Here is a 17,664-nt window from a genome sequence, read left to right on the forward strand (position 1 = left end):
TGCTCACTTCCTGCTTGAAGATTACTAATTTGTTGAGTCAAGGTAGCTATTTGTTCTGAAAACATTTGGTTTTGCAGCTGATTCTGTTCAAGAAAAGTTTCTAAAATATTAGCTTCATATCCAGTACTTCTCCCTATATTTCTTGAGTTTGCATTCTGGTACATTAATAATGCCATCATCTCAATGATTCTTTGAGCTTCTTCTAAAGATTTCATGTTGAAAGATCCTCCTACAGCTGCATCAACCATGGTTCTTGTTGCTGCATTCATCCTATTGTAGAAAGTTTCCAGTTGCATCCAATCTAGAATACAATGATGTGGACACCTTCTCAACAATTCCTTGTATCTTTCCCAAGCTTCATACAATGACTATCCCTCTTGCTGCACAAAGAATGTAATTTCTCCTCTCAGCTTGGCAACTTTGGATGGAGGGAAGTACTTGGCTAAAAATTTGTTCACAAGCTCTGTCTAAGTTGTAATGCTTCCTTGTGGTTGAGCTTGTAACCAACATCTTGCTTTGTCTCTTAGAGAGAATGGAAATAATCTCAGTCTTATGACATCTTCACTTACTCCATTCATTCTTATAGTATCACATAGCTGCAAAAAATTTGAAATATGTAGATTAGGATCATCAGAAATTCCACTAGAAAACTAGTCCTGTTGCACTAAATGTAGCAAAGCTGGTTTAATTTCAAAATGATTAGCTTGAATGGTTGGTCTAACTATTGAAGAATTATAGCCCTGCATGTTTGGAATTGCACAGTCTCCTAATGTTCTCATCCTATGTTGTTCTGCCATCCCTGTTTCTGGAGTTAATTGTCTTAAAGGTGTAGGTGTTCCTTTTTGGATAGAAGTATTCTGAATTTCTGGAGAGTGGACAACCTCTAATTCACTATCACTTCCTATGAAATTTTCTGCTCTAGCCTCTTTTCTTAATCTCCTTAAGGTTATGTCTATATCAGGATCAAAGACCAGAGTTGATTTATTTTTATTTTTGCTATGCATATACAAATAAAAAAAATATAGATATAGTAGAGGAAAACAGAAAACTGCACTAATTCACAGTATACAAATGCAAAGTAACTACTTACAATAATATAAAATCAATCAGAAATCAAAACTATACAAATACGAAATTAACTATTCAACTGATTGCAAATAGAAAAATTCTAAATGCAACTAATATAGCAAAAACTTTAAAGAAAAAGAAATGCTCAATCTAATTACTTTCTTGTTACTAATGATATTGAAAACAATATTCCCCAGCAACGACACCAAAAACTTGTCACACTTCAAATAGAAGTTGATTTTTACTAGCAAGTGTACTAGTGTTGATGTAGCAAGTTATAAAATTGATAGAACTATGTTAGAGTCCCAAGTATCGATCTCAGAGAATAAAAGTGTTCAATTACCACTTCACAAGGCCACAATTAATTGAGCTTCACGAATTTCAGAGAGTGTTTGGAATTAAAATTAGAAAATGTTAAAATCAGAAGAAAAACAGAAAACTGAACACTAAACATATAAATGTGTGATAACAGATGTAGAAAATATAGCTAGGGAGTTGTTTCATCAAAACTTCAATGTTGAATCAATAAGGTTCTGAACTTTCAAGTAATTGGAAAGAATGACAATCAGTTTCACGTTGTATTATTCAGAGGTTAATTCCTTAACTCAGTGAACCTAACATTCAATCAAATCACTCTAATTCCTTAGATCTGGTTTAATTAAATGTTTAGAAACCAGAAGATTGCAGAATCAAGTTATCTTATCCCTAAGACATCTATAATCCTGGCAATTTATTCAGATCTGAAGAACAAATTCAATTTCCATTGACAAGAGTTCCTCTGTAATTAGTTAATCAAATTTCCATTCAATCACTATGTAAAGTGCATAATCAATCATTCAATCCATTCCAAAACTCAAAAGTCAGATCTAGAATCAATTCAACACGTTCGTTTTGGGTCCACAATACCTAACTATGAAGAAATTACATAGCCATTACAGCAGAGAAAGAAAAAGAAAGAGAGGAAGAGAAAGAATGCAGAAGAAGCATCTTCAACCGATCTTCAATCTGATTCCTCTAGGTTGAAGCTCAGTGTTCATCCCCAATCTCTCTCTCTGACTCTCCACACCAAGGAATAAGGTGAAAACAAAAAATGAACAAAAGATCCTAAAATCTGAGCATTTCTGCAATTTATAGATTTTCTCACCTCTGCGCGTTATCACTTTGCTTCACAAGAGTAGCCACGCAAAGGCTTATATGGTGTTCTGGAAGACTGGAACGATCACTTTCATTCATAAAAGTGGCAACACTAGAGGTCGAGTTGTGCGCGTGCTCACTTTTATGATGAAAAGTGGCCACGCACAACTTGTAAAGTTAAAGGTCTCTCTGGAACGCTCACTTTCGTTGGTGAGAGTGACCACGTGCTTCTCGCTATGTATGGAGTCTCTCTAGAACACTCACTTTCGGCAGCGAAAGTGATAACGCGCTATTATGCTGAGTTTGAAGTCTTCTAGAACGCTTACTTTTGCTAGCAAAAGTGACAACGCACATCATGCAATGTTTGGAACTTCTCTGGAATGCTCACTTTCGCCAACGAAAGTGACAACGCGCTCTTTGCTAAGTCTGAAGACCCTCTGGAACACTCACTTTCACCAGCGAAAGTGACAACGCACAAACTCCAGTTCTCATTTAGGCTCTGGATCATTCACTTTCACTGACAATAGTGATCACAGCCAGCTTAAACTCCATAAACCTTGTTCTTTGAGTTCAGACTTGCTACTTTTCTTCTATCTTTCCATTGATCTTCCATCTTCATGAACTTTGCTCAGAATTTTCTACAAAAAGCATGCTTGAATTATTAATTTAAAGAAAACAAATTGTGTGTGCCTAAATGTTCCATTAGAGAACTGCTTGTTAGTGAGTCATATCAAGGGGGATTGATGGGTTATTTTGAGGTTAAAAAGACTTTGGAAACTTTGCAAGAACATTTCTTTTGGTCTCGTATGAAACGTGATATACATAAATTTTGTGAGCATTGTATTGTGTATAAAATGGCTAAATCCAAAGTGATGCCACATGGTTTATATACTCCTTGGCCTATTGTTCAGAGGGCAAGTGTACCCATCGAGAAGTAATAAAGTGTTCTTAAATTAAGTTCCCGAAATATCGTCCTACAAGGATTGATTTTCAATTACTAAGAATTTCCTAATTCAATTGTTTAAGCTTCAAAGATACGAAATTAATTAAAAACAAGAATTTATAAAATCAATTATAAAACTAAGAGTAAGGAATACAATGCATGTCTTAGTTAAATTTATCAGAGAGGAACCTAGGGCATATGAGTTTTCTCATTCAATCCTTTATGTTATTTTTCTATTTAACTCTAAATCCGATTTCCTTGTGATTACCAATCATTCATACGAATACTATTAATACCCAATGGTCATGCAATGTTAATATTCTTTTCTCTAAATTAACATCCCCAATGGTCATGCAAGACATCAATTTAAGAAAGCTTAAGGAACCTATGAACTTGTTAATTTAATAACGATTAAAAGAGAAAGATTGGTTTGGTCCACCTAATCCTTTGTCTCGTTTTACCCTATAGATTTATTAATTAACTGAGGTACGGTCACCTGACGATATAATTAATTAGGATTAAGAAAGAAACGCAATAGGATAAAATCTAATCACAAAGCGGAAATCAAATTTAGATTCAAACATCAAAATTTCATAAATTCATGAACGATAGTTCCCATAGCCCTAGCTATGGACTTAGTTACTCATGCTAAAGAAAAGAACTAAAACAATCATAAACAAAGTCATAAAGAAAAGAAATAGAAAAACTAGAGTGTGATGAGTTCTCAGTCTTCAAGTACGGTCGCTTGAAGCTCCAAGTCTCGCCAAGCATATGCCAAAGATCCCGTGCAAGAACGACGAGATCAGATGTATTCTCAAGCCAAAGCCAAGATAAAACGGTCTCGTTTACGATGCCTAAGATCTCCTTTTAATAGGGTTTGAAAACCCTGAAAGCTCTTGATAATTGGGTTTGTCGCAGATGAGCACGCCGTGCAAGGCCTTAAGCACGACCGTGCATTGGCTCGAAGCACCCCCGTGCTTATTGAATGGGTCTAAGCGTGCTGACTGCTGCGAAGTTCTAATCTTCCATCAATTTAGGCCCAGAATGCACCCAAAATCCACTTGCGGCATCTTTATACTAAACTGCACAATTAATATATAAATTAGTGTAAAATCCAAATAAAATAAAGGTCAAATATGAATATATGGGCTGTAAAAGAGAGCCTAATTACAGACTTATCACCTATTCCCGAATATCCTTGGATTGACTTGTCTATGGACTTTGTTTTGGGGCTGTCTAGAACAAAGAGTGACAAAGATTCTATTTTTGTTGTTGTTGATAGGTTCTCTAAGATGGCTTACTTCATACCTTGTAAAAAGGTAGATGATGCTTGTCATGTGGCAGAATTGTTCTTCAAAGAGATTGTGAGGCTCCATGGATTGCCTAGAAGCATTGTGAGTGATAGGGATGCCAAGTTCCTAAGTCACTTTTGGAGGACTTTGTGTGGAAAGCTAGGTACTAAATTGTTATTTTCTTCTACTTGTCACCCATAAACTGATGGACAAACCGAAGTAGTCAATAGCACATTAGACACCTTGCTTAGGACTGTTTTAAAGAAAAATCTTAGGTCTTGGGAGGCATGTTTGCCTCATGTAGAATTTGCATATAATAGGGCTGTCCATAGCACAACAAATTGTTCTCCATTTGAAATTGTTTATGGTTTTAATCCCTTAACTCTTCTTGATTTGGTTCCTATGCCTAACATTTCTATTTTTAAGCATAAGGAAGGGCACACTAAAGCAGATTATGTGAAAAAGTTGCATGAGTGTGTGAAAGCTCAAATTGAAAAAAAAAAAATGAAAGCTACGTTAAGCAAGCAAACAAAGGGAGAAAGAAAGTTGTATTCCAACCCGGAGATTAGGTTTGGGTGCATATAAGGAAGGAAAGATTTCTGGAACAAAGGAAATCCAAACTCTAACCTAGAGGAGATAGTCCTTTTCAAGTATTGGAGAGGATCAATGATAATGCTTATAAAATTGACATCCTAGGTGAGTATAATGTTAGTGCAACATTTAATGTTTCTGACTTGTCTCTTTTTGATGCAGTTGAGGCATTGGATTTGCGGTCAAATCCTCTTCAAGAGGGAAGGAATGATGAGGACATGGTTAAGGACAAGAGGAACAATGCACTTGAAGGACTTGGGGGACCTATGACTAGAGCAAGAACTAAGAAGGCTAAGGAGACTCTAAACCAAGTGATAGCAACAATTCTTGAAGTTGCCCCTAAATTGGAGGACTTAGAGCCTAAATTGGTTCATTGCATTGTTCCAATTGAAGACCTTGATGCAAGAAGGGCTGCTAGTATTTTTATTTTATTTTTATTGTTTTAAAAGCATTGTATGCTACTAAATAAAGTTTGACATAAGTTTAAGTGGGTTGCCATATGGGCATACGAATTTAGCCTAATAAATTCTAGTTTTTGTTATTTCTTTTATTTTCATTATGTTTTAATAGGCTAGTTGGCCCATAATAACTTTTAGGGTTTTGTGGCTGCTAAGTGACAGCCCATGTATATATTCACATTTACATCAATGAAAGTAGATTTGGATTATCAAACAAAACTTTGTGTGAGAGTGATTCTCCCAGGTTCTTGGCTGAACCAAGTCTGAGACTTATCAAGGGCTTTCCACCTCCCTTGTGGCGTCTTTGTGGCTTATCTTTCTCCCTGAAAGTGGCGCCACCCATTATCACCACCACGTTTCCCTTGAAACCGAAATTTTCCAATTTTCGTCCAAAACAAGTCTTACTCATAACTTCTATTCTACAAATCCTTTTTCAATTATTCTTTAGTCAAAATTGCTTCCCAAAATGTGAGGATTCACCTCGTTCAATTTCGAGTTCTACAACTTGAGATATAGTTCTGAGTTCGTAAACGACGTTCTCCAACCCTTTTGCGTTTTTTTATCTAAGAAATGTCCTCTTCTAGAATTCCAGCAAGGGAATTCCTATCAGTGCAAGTAGATGAGGAAAAGGTTAAGGCCAACCAAACCAATATATTACCTTAGAAAATTGAATTGTAATTATTCTAAAAGCATGAACCATTCATTCAGCCACCATTTTTTAAAAAATATTTTTTGTGTACGAGTTTTTTGTAATAATTTTTTTTTTAACTACAAAGGCCTAAATTTTGCAATGGTTCAGCAATAGAGAAAAAACACAAGGTAATATCAAGGTAAAGAGAAAGAATTAAAGAAGTGATGTGATCCTAGGATGCAAAGGATCACACATGTATTTTCTCTATTTTGTTGCATTGTTCTTACTTAGTATAGGATTTTGGGCCTTGTATTTGGGCCATGGGCTTCGACAGCCCATTGGGGATAGGATTATGTGTTTGTATTCCTTTTTGGCTTGTATTTTGGGCCTTCATTTCATGGGCCTGTATTTCCAACCACTCCCCCATCCTCTAGCTTCATTTGCACGAAATTGGAAGCCTATATAAAGGCTCCTACACTTGTATTTTGGAGCTAATGAATCATTTGTGTAGTTTTTCACCAAGAGTGGGTGAATTTCTCTCTAGGCCATTCTCTCTAGATTACATAGGTTGACATCTCTTATCATGGAGTTTCCTCCATGTGGTGAGAACAATTAGGCTTGTCCTAATTCCTTTTAGGTGGTGCCATTCTACTTCCTCCATTCCTTCCTTATTCCATTTGTTGCTTTTCTTTCAATTTGGCTCTAAAATCAGCACCTATCCTCTATCATTTTCTCTCGGTTTCTTGCATTTTTTTGGAGCATTCAAGATCAAGATTCATCAATTGGTTGCATCCTCTTGTAGATCCACATCCATTCGGTTTTCCTTGGTTGAGAGTACCTTGGATCATGATGTTCTCTCAGCTTTGTGACAACTTTCATGATGTACTTTGAGTGAGAATGTGATTAGGACATGGTTAAGGACAAGAGGAACAACACACTTGAAGGACTTGGGGGACCTATGACTAGAGGAAGAACTAAGGATACTCTAAACCAAGTGGTAGCAACAATTCTTAAAGTTGCCCCTAAATTGGGGAACTTAGAGCCTAAGTTGGTTCATTGCATTGTTCCAATTGAAAACCCTTGATGTAAGAAGGGTTGCTAGTATTTTTATTTTATTTTTATTGTTTTAAAAGCATTATATGCTACTAAATAAAGTTTGTCATAAGTTTAAGTGGGCTGCCATATGGGCATACGAATTTAGCCCAATAAATTCTAGTTATTGTTATTTCTTTTATTTTTATTATGTTTTAATGGGCTAGCTGGCCCATAATAACTTTTAGGGTTTTGTGGCTGCTAAGTGGCAGCCCCTATATGTATTCACATTTACATCAATGAAAGTAGATTTGGATTATCAAACAAAACTTTGTGTGAGAGTGATTCTCCCAGGTTCTTGGCTGAACCAAGTCTGAGACTTATCAAGAGCTTTCCACCTCCCTTGTGGTTTCTTTGTGGCTTATTTTTCTCCCTGAAAGTGGCGCCACCCATTATCACCACCACGTTTCCCTTGAAACCCTAAATTTCCCAATTTTTGTCGAAAACAAGTCCTGCTCATAACTTCTGTTCTACAAATCCTTTTTCAATGATTCTTAAGTCAAAATTGCTTCCCAGAACGTGAGGATTCACCTCGTTTTTGTCACGTTCAATTTTGAGTTCTACAGCTTGAGATATAACTCTGAGTTCGTCAATGACATTCCAATTTTTTTCCAAAACAAGTCCTGTTCATAACTTCTGTTCTACAAATTCTTTTTCAATGATTCTTGAGTCAAAATTGCTTCCCAAAATGTGAGGATTCACCTTGTTTTGGTCTCGTTTAATTTTGAGTTCTATAGCTTGAAATATAGTTCCGAGTTCGAAAACGACATTATCCAACCCTTGAGCCTTTTTTTTATCTGAGAAAGGTCCTCTTCCATATTCTAGCAAGGGGATTCCTATCATTTGGTCATGCTTAGTTAGCCTAAACGAACCTCCTTTATGTTGAGAATCCTAGTTTGCCCCTTTTGAGCCTTTAACCTTTTCTTTGGTAAAACTTCAATTTAAGCCTTACTGAAAAATCATTAGAACTATCCAAATTAGAAAGAGGCAAATTGAGTTTAATCAAAGATGATTTTTAAAACTAAGTTTGGGGTGGCATTTTATATGATATTACTTGAGGACAAGCAAAGTTCTAAGTTTGGGGGTGGAGAACAACAACATAATCTGAGTTATTTGAAAAGAAAAATGAAAAGCAAAGTGTGAAAAGCAGAAAAGAATTGAAAAAGAATTCCTTACATGAATGATGCATGGATAGTACTTTAAATGATGTAAAAACTCTAAAATTATGTGCATATTTGAATAAATGAGAAAAAGAATGTAATCTTTATTTAAGTTTTGATTTTCATCTACTTGAATTGCATATTTTCTATTTGGAAATAACCACTTTGTTTCTTTAATTGATTGAACACCTACATGTCCATTAACCTCAATTTCACTTGAAAAAGTCCTCTTGATAAGTGATTTGCTGTATATTTGCAGAGGAGATTGAGAATATTTGCAAGCCTATGGTAGAGTGTGGTAAAATTGATGATTTTTTAGAGTAAACATTGTGCCTAAACACTGCTGAGTGATGAGTAAAACACTACTTGTGAGTCATGTTTCTTAATTTTCCTCACATGAACCTTGGCTGAACTATATGAACTCAGATGACAAGCTCTTGTTATAATGAGATTAGTTTCATAGTGAATGAGTAGAAAAATTGCTTGATTGAGAATGAGAAATCAGAAAAACACACAATTGGAAATTCGAAAAACCTTAAAGAAAGGCAGCTTGTTGATTGAATTCTGAGAAGTGGATGAATTTTTCCCCTTTTGAGTTGATTTGAATTGCTTGAGGACAAGCAAAATTCTAAGTTTGGGGTGGTGATAAAATCACATTTCACTATATTTTTTAGTATAGTTTTGTTAATAAATAAGTAGTAAAGTGCTAAGTAAACTTAGAAATACCAGAAAAATTGCATCAATATTCATAATTGTGTAAATAGTTTAAAATTTTAGATTTTATTCCAATTCTGAACATTTTGACTTAAAAAGACTTAATTTTTGTGCAGAAGCTTGAGTTGAGAATTTGAAGTTGATATTGAAGTGGAAAAGGTAAAAGATTGAGCCTAAAAGAGCAAGAATCAGATGATAAGTATTGGGCGTAACCACTTTGAGTAAACAGAGTTAACACTTTGAAGAAGAAAATCCATGAAGATGGAGAGAGTAGCAACTCTAAGTGGTGAAAGTGAACACTCCAACAGCAAAAATCCTGAAGAACCTTGCGCGTGTACACTCTAAGCGCTGAGAGTAGCTACGCCCAAGGTTAAATCACTCATTCAAAGTGCGTGTGTCCACTCTAAGCACTGAGAGTAGCTACGCAAAGTGTGCATGTCCACTCTATATGTTGAGAGTAGTTACGCATGAGGCTTTTCCATACAGAACACTTGCGCGTGTATACTCTTACTGTAATGCCCCGAATTTTGTAATATAGTTTGATTATTAATATAAGTGTTTGCATTGACTTTTCGTGTTGTGTATTTATAATATATATACACATATATATATGTATGATGTGAATGGATATTGGAGTTTGCACTTGAGCGTGTGACGAACCTTGAATGCTGGTGTGTATAAATGCTTAGAAACGCGTATAAATATACTTGTATATGACTGGGTTGGATTGATTGGGCTTAAAAACAGGTTAAGGATGTATTATTGGGGTATTTTCATTGTAGCGAGAGGGCCCTGGGAGGAAGGCGTGAAACTGTTGCCTTCTCACTGCAGCGAGAGCTCTCTCACTGTAGCGACAAAGCGACAGTTTGGGGTGCATTTCTGGGTGCAGTCTCGCTGTAGCGAAAGGGCCTTGTTGTAGCGAGATTCTGCAAAAACCAGAATGCAATTCCCTATGAGATTTTCACTGTAGCGAGAGTGTCGCGACCAGAAAGGGATTTAAAGGGGTTAGGATTTAGGAAAGTTTCATTTCTCACTTTTCCTTTGAAATTTCTTTGATTCCCTCATTCCCAAACCCTATTTCACCGATTAAATTGCCTCCAACCCGCTTAGGAGCGAGATTGAAGGTTAGATTTGTGTAAGGAATACTTTGAGGTGAGTTTTAATGGTTAGGGTTTTGGTTTCTCATCACCATCCTCTGAATTCTCAGTTTTCCTTGTTGATTTTGTGTGTGGGTTTTCATTTGAGGTAAGAGGGGACTCTACCCTATCTTATTGCTTAGAAATCTATTTAAATTGCTATGTTTTTGTAACATGATTGAGATACGATGTGTAGATTTGTGTATTTTGATAGATAATGTATGGTGGGTGCGATTTTGATAATATGAAAGCTAATTATGAGTGAATTTTGAGAAGCAATTGATATTGAAATGTTGTGTGTATGAAATGGACATGTGTGTGTCGGGTGTGGTAGATGAATATGGGCCAGTGGGCCATAACGGTGAATAAGTGTGGGCACTTGTACCGTGTGTGCAAATGAATGTGGGCCTATGTGCCGTATAACACTAATGATATAGATAATTGTGCTATGTGTTATGAATGAGTAATGTATGTAGTTAAAATGTGTGTGAATGGGGCATATTGAATGTCGTTGTAATGATGCTGTGAATGGTTCAGCGATACATTGGAGGTGTGGAAGATGAGGACGGTAGAAATACCTTGGGGAAAAGAAAGTGATGGTGACACCAACCGTGAGCGTGAGTGCACCATGGGCTACACACTCTCCTCCTGACTAGACCTTTGACCATTACCTTTGTTGAGCGACCTGTAACTACCCACACAGTATCCGTGAAGCGGGGGTAGCCGGCGACCATTCATAGTGTGAAACTGTGATCACGGTGTCACAGTGAGCGTGGCTAGGTGCAATGAGTGCATGGTGTAAATTGTTTGGTGCTATGAGTGCATCGATTATGAATTGAAATGACATGTTTGAAATGTTGCTTGTGATTACCTAGACTTGAGTAGAATATATTAGAACACCTATAGATATGCAAGGTGAGTCTCTATGTTGTGCATGTGTGTGGGATAGTATAGAGTACTCACCCTTACATTTATCATTTCAGGTGACCAAGACGATCAGCACTGGACTCAGTGAACAAAGGATGAACTGTTATAGGACTTAGATTGTATTTTGAATTATGATGTAACTGAATTAGTCCTGTACCCGTCTTTGATATAAATTTGTAATTCTTTATTGTTTTGAACTGTTTTATGAAACTCTATAATGAGATCTTTTTATTTAAATGAAAATTTTATTACTCCCATTTTGCAAAATTATTACTTGGAAATTAATTTAAGGTGTTACACTTACTACTTTAAGTGTCCACGCAAAATAACAGAATTTTGAAAAATCACTTCTAAGTGTCGACTTTGGATAATTTGAGTTCCTATTTCAGTTGTAGAAGCTTCTAGAAGACCTTTCATGATATAATCTTCAAATATTATAATGTGGAAGTGAAAAAGGCGAGAAAAACATTATAAATAGAAGTTAGAAATTTAGATTGGGCGACTTTTGTTTATTTTTGTTACTTTTCACTTTGTCACTATTTTAAATTTCAAGGGAAGTCAGAGAGAGGGATTAAGAGCAACTTTCAAACTTTATTGCTAGAGGATTAGTGAAAAATAATGCAGTTTGATGCTAGTTTTACGTTCATTCACTCAAAATATCTCTTTTCCTTTAGAATTGCATGTATTGTTTCCCTATTTGTTCAATACCTACCTTAACCTTAGCCCTATTATAACCTAAAAAAAGTGCTGATAATGTGTGATTAACTGTATTAAGTAGAGGAGATTGAGAATATGGGTAAGCCTATGGTAGAGTGTAGTAAAATTGTTGATTTAGAGAGAAAACAATAGCATAAACACTGTTGAGTGATGAGGGAAACACTTCTAGTGAGCTGTGATCATGTATCTTAATGTTGCTCACATGAAATTTACTGAAATATATGAACTTAGATAGCAATTCTTACTCAGAGTATGATTAATGCAATGTGATTATCATGATGAGTAATTGAATAAATAACTTGATTGAATTAAAATAAAAAAAATCAGAATTAGAAATTGGAAAACAGGAGAAAAGCAGTCTGTTAGTTGATTTTGAAAAATAGAGGAACTTACCCTTTGTTTGGTTTGATTTGCTTGAGGACAAGCAAAAATTCAAGTTTGGGTAATGATGAATCCATAATTTTACTAGTATTTTAATGTAGTTTTAACGCAATTGATAAGGAAAATATGTTAGAAAAAGAAAAAATGCACAAAAATAGTATGATTGAAGGTTTTCTTCAAATACATAGTTATTTTAGCATTTGTGAATTTTCTATGTAGAATTTAAAAATTTCATCATGTTTTTGTAGGAAAAATCTGAGCAAAGTGCATAAAGATGGAAGATTAATGGAATGACAGAGGAAAAGTAGCAAGTCTGGACTCAAAGAACAAGATTAATGGAATATAAGTTGGGCGTGATCACTATTGTCAGTGAAAGTGATCGATCTAGAGCTTAAATGAGAAGTAGAGTCTGGGCGTGGTCACTATTACCAGCGAAAGTGAGTGTTCCAAAGAGTTTCTCAGAAGAACACAGTGTGCGTTACCACTCTTGCTGGCGAAAGTGAGCTTTCCAGAAGGGCCTCAGACTTAGCAAGTAGCACGTTACCACTCTTGCTGGCGAAAGTGGATTTTCTAGAAAAGCTTTAATATTAGCGAGAAGCGCGTTGCCACTCTTACCAACGAAAGTGAATGTTTCAGAAGACCTCAGCTTTGCAAGTTGCAGTGGTCACTCTTGCTCATGAAAGTGAACACGCGCACTGCTCGACCTCCTGCGTTGTCACTTTTATCAATGAAAGTGATAGTTCCAGTCTTCCAAAACTATATAAGCCTCTGTGTGGCTACTCTTGTGAAGCAAAGTAATGACGCGCAGAGGTGGGAATTCTTATAAATACCAGAGCAAGCTTAGATTTTGGGATCTTTTGCTCATTTTTTGTTCTTACTTCATTTCTTCGTTCAGAGAGAGTTAGAGAGAGAATTAGGGATGAATGTCGAGCTCCAAGAAGAGGAATCAGATTGGGGATCGTTGAAGATGCTACTTTTGCGTTCTTCCTCTTCTTCTCCTTCTTTCTCTTTCTTTGTTGTAATGTTTGCTTAATTCTTCGTAGTTAGGAGTATATGGATCTGAAATAGATGTATTGATTTGATTCTTGACTCTGAACTTTGAGTTCTTGGATTAATTGAGCGGTTAATTCTGTTGTCAATGTGATCTTTGAATGGAAATTCAATTGATTAATAAAAGAGAAACTTTTACCAATGGGAATTGGAATTGATTCTCATATCTGAATTAACTACCAGAATTGGGGATTTCTTAGGGATAAGTGAACTTAATTCTGCAGTCCTATGGTTCTGATTCTTAATACAACTTGAAATTGAACTTCACCTAAGGGATTAGGGTGGTTTAGCTGATTGTTAGGGTCAATGAGTTAAGGGATTAACCTTTGACTATTAATATGTGAAACTGATTGGGAATTAACCAATTACTTGAATGTTCAGAGACATAGTTGAATTGATATTGATATTCTGGTGAAATAAATTCCTAATTATCCTTCATTCATATCTCATCTTAACACAAAATTTGTACTTTGTTTTTACATCAAGTTTACTACCTTTTATTGTTCTGGTTTATTACTTTTACATGTTACAAACTTTCCAAATTCGTATGGTTCAACTAGTTATTGCTCTGTGAAGTAGTAATTGAATTCCTAATTCCCTGTGGAGACGATACTTGGATCTTAAATTTACTTATTACTTGCTGCAATTCCTAATACACTTGCTAGTGTTTAGAAATTGAACAAGTTTTTGACGCCGTTGCCGGGGAGTTTGAGTTTTAATATATAGTAGCAGGAAAATTGCTAGATTGAGTTCTTGTTTGCAGAATTTTTCTCTATAATTTAGTATTACATTCAAGTTACTCTGTTTTGCTTTTAAATAGATAAGTTTAGAATAATAGTGGAGAAAATTTCTACATAATTCTGCAATTGTTAGACTTGAATTTCACATGTTTTTGCTGATATTTTTCTGCATAATCTTTGTTTTTGTATCCCTTAATATTGAGTTTTAGTTTAACTTCGTTAAATTTGATTTGTATATGTGAGGGAAAAACAAAAATAAATCCACTTTGGTATTTGATCCTGCCATTGACCAAACCCTAAGGAGGTTGAGAAGTGAAGCAAGAATTAAACAGATTCAAAGAGAGGAGGAAGAGAGTTTTACACCTTCACCTCAAACCAGTCAAATTCCAAGACAAACAAAGATGGCAGAGCCACCAAGACTGAGAACACTAGGGGACTATGCAGTTCCTAATTTGCAAGGGTTCAACTCTTCTATCTTGAGACCTAAAATCCATACAGATCATAAAAATAGAATGATTGAAGAATTTCTTTAAATACATAGTTAATTTAGCATTTATGAATTTTTTGTGTAGAAATTAATAATTGAAGTGTGTTTTTGTAGAAAATTATGAGCAAAGTCCATGAGGCTATGGAGAAATAGCAAAAAAGTAGCAAGTCTGGACTCAAAGAACATGGCTTATGGAGTTTAAGTTGGGAGTGGCTACTATTGCCAACGAAAGTGAGTGATTCATAGCTTAAATGAGAAGTTGAGTGTGGGCGTGATCACTATTATCACTAAAAGTGAACGTTCCAGAGAAGTTCAATCTCAGCAGAGCTGTGCGTTGTCACTCTCGCCAACAAAAGTGAGTGTTCTAGAGAAGACAGAATTTCAGCAAGCTCTGCGTGGTCACTCTTACTGGCGAAAGTGAGTGTTCTAGAGAAGGCAAAATTTTAGCAAGCTCTGCGTTACCACTCTTGCCAGCGAAAGTGGATGTTCCAGAGAGGAGTGAATCAAGGCAACCTGCGCGTGATTACTCTTGCTCTCGAAAGTGATCACGCGCACTCCTCGACCTCCTACGTTGCTACTCTTATCAAAGAAAGTGAATGTTCCAGTCTTCCAGAAATAGAATGAGCCTCTGCGTGGTCACTTTTATGAAACAAAGTGACAACACACAGAATCGGGATTTCTATAAATACATGTCTTAAGCTCAGAACTCGAGGTCTTTTGCTCATTTTCCATTTTTCTGTTAGATTCTAGTTGGGAGAGAGGAGTGGGGTCGAATTTCGAAGCTCCAAGAAGAGGCATTGGATTGGAGCTCGTGGAGATGGCTTTTCTGCAATTCTTCTCTTCTTCTCCTTTTTTCTCTTTCTTTGTTGCAATGTTTGCTTAATTCTTTATAGTTAGGAGTTTATGGAACTCGAATTGATGTATTATTTGACTTTTGCTTCTGAATTTTGAGTTCTTGGATTAATTGAATTGTTAATTCTGCTGTTATTGCAATCTATGAATAGAAATTCGTATGGTTAATCAAAGAGGAACATTTACCAATGAAAGTTGCATTTGCTTCTCTGATCTGAGTTAGCAATCAGAATTAGGGATTTCCTAGGGATAAGGAGACCTAATTCTGCAATCCTAAGGTTCTAAGTCTTAATGCAACTTGAAATTGAACTTCACCTAAGGGATTAGGGTGGTTTAGTTGCTTGTTAGGGTCAATGAGTTAAGGGATTAACCTTTGGCTATTAATATGCGAAACTGATTGTTAATTAACCAAGTTCTTGAATGTTCAGTAGCATAATTGAATTAATATTGACATTCTTGTGAAGTAAATTCCTAGCTATTCATTCATTTCTAAATTCATCCCAAATCTTATACTCTATTTTTACTGCAAGTTTAATTCTTTGTATTATTCTGGTTTATTACTTTTATATGTTACATCCTTTCCAAATCTGTATGACTCAACTAGTTTTTGCTCTGTGAATTGGTAATTGAATTCCTAATTCCCTGTGGAGACGATACTTAGATCTTAAATTTACTCATTACTTGCTGCAATTCCTAGTTCACTTGCTAGAGTTAAGAATTGTAAACAACAGTAGACAGATTTATATTCCCTGCAAATTTTGTTATACTTGACATGGAGGTAGATGCGGATATCCCTCTCATTCTAGGAAGGCCATTTTTAGCCATGGGGAGAGCCTTGATTGATGTGCAGAAAGGTGAATTGATGCTAAGGGTCCCAGAGGAAAAAGTCATCTTCAATGTATTTGAAGCCATTAAGCATCCAAGTGATGATATGAGCTGCATGAAGATTGATGTATTAGATGCTGTGATACCACCATTCTTGGAGAAACATGATGAAAGTGCAGTCTTAGAAGACACAATAGCTGCAGCAAAATGCTGTATTAATGAGGAGCAAGATGAAGTAGTGAAAGAATGAATATTGCAACTAGATTCTTTGCCATGTGTTAATAATACAGTGAACTAACTCAAGGAAGAATTATATTAAGAAGAGGAGAAGAAAGAAGAGCCCAAGGTGGAACTTAAGCAACTACCCTTTAGCTTGAGGTATGCATTTCTTAATGAAAGACATAACAAACCTGTAATAATAAATGGCAATCTGAAGAAAGACCAAGAAGAAAAGCTCTTAAGAGTGTTGAGAGAGCACAAATCTGCACTAGGATGGCATATTTCTGATCTAAAAGGTATAGATCCATCTTTTTGTATGCATAGAATATTGTTTGAAGAGAATTGCAAACCAGTTGTCCAACCTCAAAGAAGGCTTAATCCAACCATGAAAGAGGTAGTGAGGTAAGAAGTGATGAAATTACTAGATGCAGGAGTTATTTATCCTATTTCGGATAGTCAATAGGTCAGTCTGGTTCATGTAGTACCTAAGAAAAGAGGTATAACTGTTGTGCATAATGAGAGAAATGAGTTAATACCTACTAGAACAGTAACTGGATGGCGGATGTGCATTGATTATAGAAAATTGAATGATGCATCAAGAAAGGATCATTTTTCTCTTCCATTTGCTGACCAAATGTTGGAGAGATTAGCTGGGTATGACTAGATGGATACTCTGGTTATAACCATATTGCAGTCAACCCAACGGACCAAGAAAAGACAGCATTCACTTATCCTTTTGGAGTTTTTGCATACCGAAGGATGTCATTTGGACTGTGCAACGCTCCAGCTACATTTCAAAGGTGTATGTTGTCCATTTTTTTTGATATGATTGAAAGAATTATAGAAGTGTTTATGGATGATTTTTCTGTATTTGGTAATTCTTTTGATTAGTGTCTAGCTAATTTATCTCTTGTTTTGCAGCGTTGTCAAGACTCAAACCTTGTTCTTAACTAGAAAAAGTGCCATCTTATGGTACAAGAAGGAATTGTCTTAGGACATAAAGTTTCAGCAAGAGAAATGGAAGTGGACCTTGCAAAGGTAGAAGTGATAGAGATGCTACCACCACCTGTGAATGTAAGAGGAGTAAGAAGTTTCCTGGGGCAAGCTGGTTTTTATCGCAGGTTCATTAAAGATTTTTCCCAAATTGCAAAGCCATTGAATGATTTATTGAGTAAGGATGTAGATTTTGTTTTTGATGATAACTGTTTAGTATCTTTTAACACTTTGAAAGAGAAATTAATTTTTGC

General features: G+C 35.7%; 1 non-coding gene across 1 annotated transcript; it reads left to right on the plus strand.

Annotated features, from left to right (window-relative positions):
- The first annotated feature begins 306 nt into the window (after positions 1 to 306).
- LOC113866440 lies at positions 307 to 413 on the plus strand. Its single transcript, XR_003505080.1, has one exon. It is a non-coding gene; the product is annotated as a small nucleolar RNA R71 (small nucleolar RNA).
- Positions 414 to 17,664: the final 17,251 nt, after the last annotated feature.

Source organism: Abrus precatorius, unplaced genomic scaffold (genome assembly GCF_003935025.1).
Source record: "Abrus precatorius isolate BTA unplaced genomic scaffold, Abrus_2018 Scaffold4, whole genome shotgun sequence".
Taxonomy (NCBI): domain Eukaryota; kingdom Viridiplantae; phylum Streptophyta; class Magnoliopsida; order Fabales; family Fabaceae; genus Abrus; species Abrus precatorius.